We start from the raw sequence: 6,046 nt of genomic DNA, 5'->3' as shown, positions 1-6,046 counted from the left end.
TGTAAATGAATTTCAAAATCAGGAAAGAGGCAGGCAAATTCAAGAGAATGAACTAGACTGCTGAATGCATTTTTGGAGAACATAGACGAAACAGGGACCAAAATATGCTAGATTAGGATGTAAATTTACTGCCAATATTTATGCCAAGCGTAACTTGAGAAAAAGTGCAAAAGAAAAAGAAAACAATGATGATTTATTTTCCTTAACCATGTACCTGGCAATTTGATTTACTACTAAACAATGAGACAGTAGCTGAAATTTGCTGGAATTATTGCATTTATATATATGACATTTATTTTCATCAACTTTAACTATCATACAGGTAGGAAACTTTCAGAAATGATTTATACAGAAATTCTTACTAATAACAAGGGCTGGCCAGATAGTTCAGTGGACTAAAGCACCTGCTTAGGCAGAGCGCAGCAGCTGGAGTATGATTCCCGGCCTGCTATGCCGGCCCCGCCCCCAGGACGTGCTGAGACTGGGCATAATGGCACTCCTGTAATCCTAGCACTTTGGAGGCTGAATATAGGAGGCTAACTACAAGTCCAACCTGTGTAGTGAGACCTTGTAGACCTTGTACTAAATATATCCAAAAAGAAAAAAGAAAAAGAAAATTCTTACTAATAACAAACTCGTGTGTGTGTGTGTGTGTGTGTGTGTGTGTGTGTGTGTGAGAGAGAGAGAGAGACAGGGAAGGGCCTACAGGGTGTTTAGTTCTCGTATTGGCCAAGAACTGAGATTACAGGCATGTGCCACCACACCCAGTCTCAGTTGCCGGCACTGCAGGCCTAGGGATCGAACCCCTGGCCCCTGTACCTGCTTGTAGGCGCTTTAATTCATTGAGCTACTTGGCTGACCCTACAAACTTGTTTCATTGTTCCATGTGTTTTCTCTAGATGGCAAGTTCTTCAGGGATGGAAAAAATACCAGCTGAAGAGTGAGCATGTGAGCAAGATCCGCAGTATTGGCAGTGTACTGAGAAACAGAAGATACAGTGCATTGCAGCGGAGAATTGCGAGTTGAAATATGATTTCACACACACACACACAATGGGAGACAGGTGACCTAAAATGGGGAGTGACATCATGTACACATAATGCACGTGGTTCAGCTCTGGCAAGGCAACACCTGGGGAGAATCCAGGAAACTACATGTAAGGATACAACTTTCCTCCCTTTGGCAGAGACTATGCAAAATTTTATAATATAATGGCACATGAACATAAAAAAATTATACCTTTTTGCTTGATACAGTGGTGCATGCTTGTAATCCCAGCACTCAAGAGGCTGAGGCAGGATGATTACTGTGAGTTTGAGGCCAGCCTGGGCTACATAAATGAGCCTAAGGCCAGCCTGAACTACATAGTGCGACCCTGTCTCAAAATAAAACTATATGTATAACCTTTTAAGGAATGTTATAGCACATGCAGTGCATGAACTAATTTTTTAAAAGGCAAGAAATGCTACATATTACTCTTGGTTATTTTATTTATTTATTTTTTAATTTTAATACAGGGTCTATAGGGTCTCACTACACAGATGAGACTTGTAGTGATCCTTCTGTTTTCAGCCTCCCAAGCACTGGAATTACAGGTGCACACCACCACACCCGGTCTCAATCACCATCTCAGTGTGCCTCGGGGGCAGGGCTTGCACGGCATGCCAGGGGTTGAACCCCAATCCATTTAGCTATCTGGCCGGGCTACTCTGGGTTATGTTAGACACCATCCCTGATAGAGGCCACAGGAATAGATAAAGCAGTGAAAACTGGAGACTTCCCAAGACAAAATGTTTTATTTGTGGAAATTTGGGCAAATGACATTTGTATGGTAGAGAGAACTTGCAAAAAGAGATGCACTTTTAGTAGACTACTTACAAAAACTACAACTGGAGAAAAGCCACATACAGCAGCACCACAAGTACGCGCAGAGAATGTAATAGATAGCAATAGAGCCTAAGAATAATTCTGGGGCATTCTGTACTTTTTGTTTTGTATCTTTAAATTTGGTATTGAATGATGTAGGAGAAATTTATCTTGACAGCATTGAACTTTTTATATCATCCAAGAAAATATACATCTATTCCTTTTGCACCTACCAAATGTTAGAGTATATTGAAAAAGCATTTATAGGACATAAAATTTTAAATTATTGTTGACTATGGGATGGGAAAATTGAGTAGATGCCATCTTGCCACTAGCACTTAATTAGAGGAAATATGCAGGGCATGTTGATGATGTGAATAAAAATACAGATTTCTAAAACACAAGTCAGTGGCATACTTCTGAAAACACGTGCTTTAAAATGTGCTGCTCGACATTGGCCAAGCAATGGCCGTGACTCATCCACATGGCTGCACTGACAAAGGTTCTACAATCTGAGGTACAGGATCTCAGGACAAATCCTGAGGGCATTTCACTGACCTTCTCAGACCAAAAAGCTACAACTCTTGTTGCACAGGTCCAGCTTTACCTTGGTCTTAACCATCCAGTAGAAAAGTATGAAGACGAAATATAGGAAATAAAGCCATGCTGTTATGTTGAGCTGTGGGGGACTCAGGTCAATTTTTTCTGGCATTGCCAGTTAAACAGAAGACCCAATGCTATTATGGGCTACTGGACTCTTTTAGAATATTTTGCTGAGTTTACACACCTATAATATTCAATAACGGAACTTAGAAAAAATGGGGTATAACTATGAATGTCCATTTTGTATCTGTGTATTCAGGGTGGTTGGGATGGATATATAGTTGCATTCTCTTAATGAATAGAATGATTTGTTCTAATGGTGTTTGTAAAGAGGATCACAAGTCCGCATTTTGTACAGCAATTAACCACTAAGAAGAATATATGCCGTGTATTATTTGTTGAAACTGTACTTCCAATTTGATTTGAAACTGTCTCATTGCTATCTGTTTATCAATAAAACTTTGAAAAAAAAATAAAATGTGCTGCTCGGCACCGATAGGGGTGATTATAAAATCACTCTTATGAGAAGAATTAAACAAGGACACACAATCTATGCATTTCCACCCCCTTAAAAGCATATAATGTGCTTAGAAAAACTTTCAAGAAAAGTTACGTAAAGATATTATTGTTGCTGAACAAATTGCAGGGTGTCTTGACAATGACCCCAACTTCTCAGACAGAAAAACACCAAAAAGAGGAGTAATATTCATTCCAAATGTTATTTCTATGATCAATCCACCTATGATCCAAAAACCCTATTTTTTCCATGTCATTAACGATATGATCTTTAATAATTTCTAGGTTTACTTACTGAGCTGGAGGCTTACTGTGTTGCCTAGGCTGGGCTCAGGCTCACTGTACAAAAGATCCTCCAGCCCCAGCCTTCCCAGTAGCTGGGAGTATAGGCATGAACCACCTCGCCCAGCTTAAAGGAAATATTTTTGTCGCTGAAAGGCCACCATAGCCCTTTCATTGTCTTCAGGGAGCACATTCCTGGCCAGGTGTGGTACACGCCTGTAATCTCTGCAACTGGGAGGCTGAAGCAGGAGGGTTGTCATGAGTTTGAGGCCAGCGTAAGCTCCATAGTGAGTTTAAGGCCAGCCTGACCTATGTGGTGTAACTGTCTCAGTGCCCCCCAGAAACATCAAATCTTAACTCTCAGGTATATACAGAGCATTGGGGATCTGATTAAAAAGCAAAAGCTGATTTAGTAATTCTGGGTTAGGGCTTAAGTCTTTGCATTCTAACAGGCAACTGGTCATGCTCCAATTCTGGATTCTTGTAGCAGTAAAGGTCTGTGGATTTGAAATATCAAGGCTGGGTGAAAACGTGCAATTGAGGTGGGGTGGCTCAGTGGAGAGTGCTAGCCTCACCTGCTTCAGGGCCTGGCTTTAATCCTCAGCCCTACCAAAAAAATGACAATTGAAATTGGCTCATGAGTATAGTGAAGACTTTTGCATATCATTGATCAGCATATGATGCATTAAAAACCCAAAGCTGTCTTTTCAAAAATCTAGTGCCCTCCCAGCAAAATAGTGCAGTATTTTTGTGGCATACTTTACCAAACTCACAATGATCCTCCTGCCTTAGTCTCCTGAGTGCAAGATATAACTCATTTTATTAATTTATTTTTATTATCTATTTATTTGGGCAAGGGTCTCACTATGCAGCTCAGACTCGTAATGTTTCTCCTGTCTCAGTCTCCCCAGTACTGGGATAACAGGTGTGTGCCACTATGCCCGGTTTTGGTGGTTGGCTTGGCCTGGCACAGCATGCAGTACAGGAAATCGAACCAGGGTCCTTGTGCTTGCTAGGCAGGTGCTTAGACTGCCAAGCTATCTCCCCAACCCCAAGGTATAACTCATTTTAAAAAGAAAAAAGATACAACCAATTTCACCAGTTTCATATCAGTGAAAAATATGGCTTACTAAAATTAAATACATCAAAACCAATAGAAGGTGAAAAACACAACTAGAATTAAATGCATTAAAACCAATGTACAGTCCGTAATCAATTAGAAAAGTCCACCAGTCTGGTGATGTCTTAACACATGCGCTATAAGAACAAGTAAGCGTTAAAATTGTCAAAAAGTTTTGCTTTCCTGAAGGCAAATGTCGGTCTGTTATGCACCAAATAATTAGATCCAAAAAGTGACTTTGAGCTTCTAGTATGACAATGAGTTGTTTCAATTTCCCATTACTTTATGAGTCCTTTGTTTGCATAGCATATTATTCTCTTATACGATAATTTATTATGCTTAATTTATTAGTGTCTTTAGTAATTGTTATTACTGAGAAATAATATAACTTTTAACTCAAGGAAGAGGCAACGTGATCAAAGTTATACAAACTGCCAGATGGGCCAGTGGTAGCCCTGGTTTGTGTAGTACTTTTTTTTTTGCGGAACCCAGGATTGAACTCAGGCTCTTGCACTTGCCAGGGAAGTGCTTATTCCACTGAGCCATCTCCCCAGCCCTGTTGCAGTACATTTGATAGAGAATGAAATCAGCTCCTGCGGAGATAGCTCAGTGATCTAAGTGCCTGCCAGGCAAGTGCAAGGACCGCATGCCCTGCCGGTCCTAAGTGTGGAGCCGGTCACTGAAACAAGGCATAGTGGCACATACCTGTAATCCCAGTGCTGCGGGGGCCGAGACGGGAGGATGACTACTAGTCTGAGCTGCATAGTGAGACCCTGTACCAAATTAATTAATTAATAAATAATAAAAGATTTTTTAAAACTTTAAAGAATAAATGGTACAAGCCTGTAGGCCCAGCGCTCTGGGAGGCTCAGGCAGGAGAACTGCAAATTTGAGCCCAGTTTGGGCAATTTAGCCTGTCTCAAAATTTTAAAAAAAGAACTAGAGACAGCTCTGTTCAAAGACCCTTGGTTCCCTCCTCAGTAATGAACAAAATAAAATGATCCCTAAAATGCTTTTGCACTTGGCATCCTGAAGTTCCTGCCTCGTGAGGTTAAAAGAATCAAAACACAGTCTGATCCAGGAGATTTTTCTTTTTAATGTATTTAGTACAGGGTCTACAGGGTCTCACTACACAGATCAGACTTACAGCGATTCTCCTGTTTTCAGCCTCCCAAGTGCTGGGATTACAGGTGCTGTCACCACACCCAGTCTCAGTCGCCCTCTCAGCATGCCTTGGGGACGGGGCCGGCACAGCAGGCCGGGGATTGAACCCCAGCTGCTGCGCTGCTGCGCTCTGCCTAAGGAGGCACTTTAGTCCGCTGAACTATCTGGCCGGTCCAAGAGGAGGTTTTAATGGGCCCTCACACAGTGATAAGGACACCTATGGTGCTACAGAAAAGAGGAATCTTGGCCGTGGCTCTGCCTCCTAGGGACCTAGGAAGACTAACTGCCAAGAACTCATGGCACAAGCAGAGATTGTAGACCTGCAAGACGTAGAATCTAGAGTTTGAAGCTCCTCTGAGGTCTATGGCGGCTCTAGCTACTATGCTTCTTGTTCCCCCCACCTCAGCCCTTCAAGCGACTCATTCTCTCCCTTCCTCCCTCTCACCTTCCTGCCTGCCCTCTGGGGTAGCCCGATGGCTCACAGGGCCACCGGTA

Source organism: Octodon degus, unplaced genomic scaffold (genome assembly GCF_000260255.1).
Source record: "Octodon degus isolate 3935 unplaced genomic scaffold, OctDeg1.0 scaffold00018, whole genome shotgun sequence".
NCBI classification, from domain to species: Eukaryota; Metazoa; Chordata; class Mammalia; order Rodentia; family Octodontidae; genus Octodon; species Octodon degus.
Note: the sequence above shows the minus strand (reverse complement) of the source record.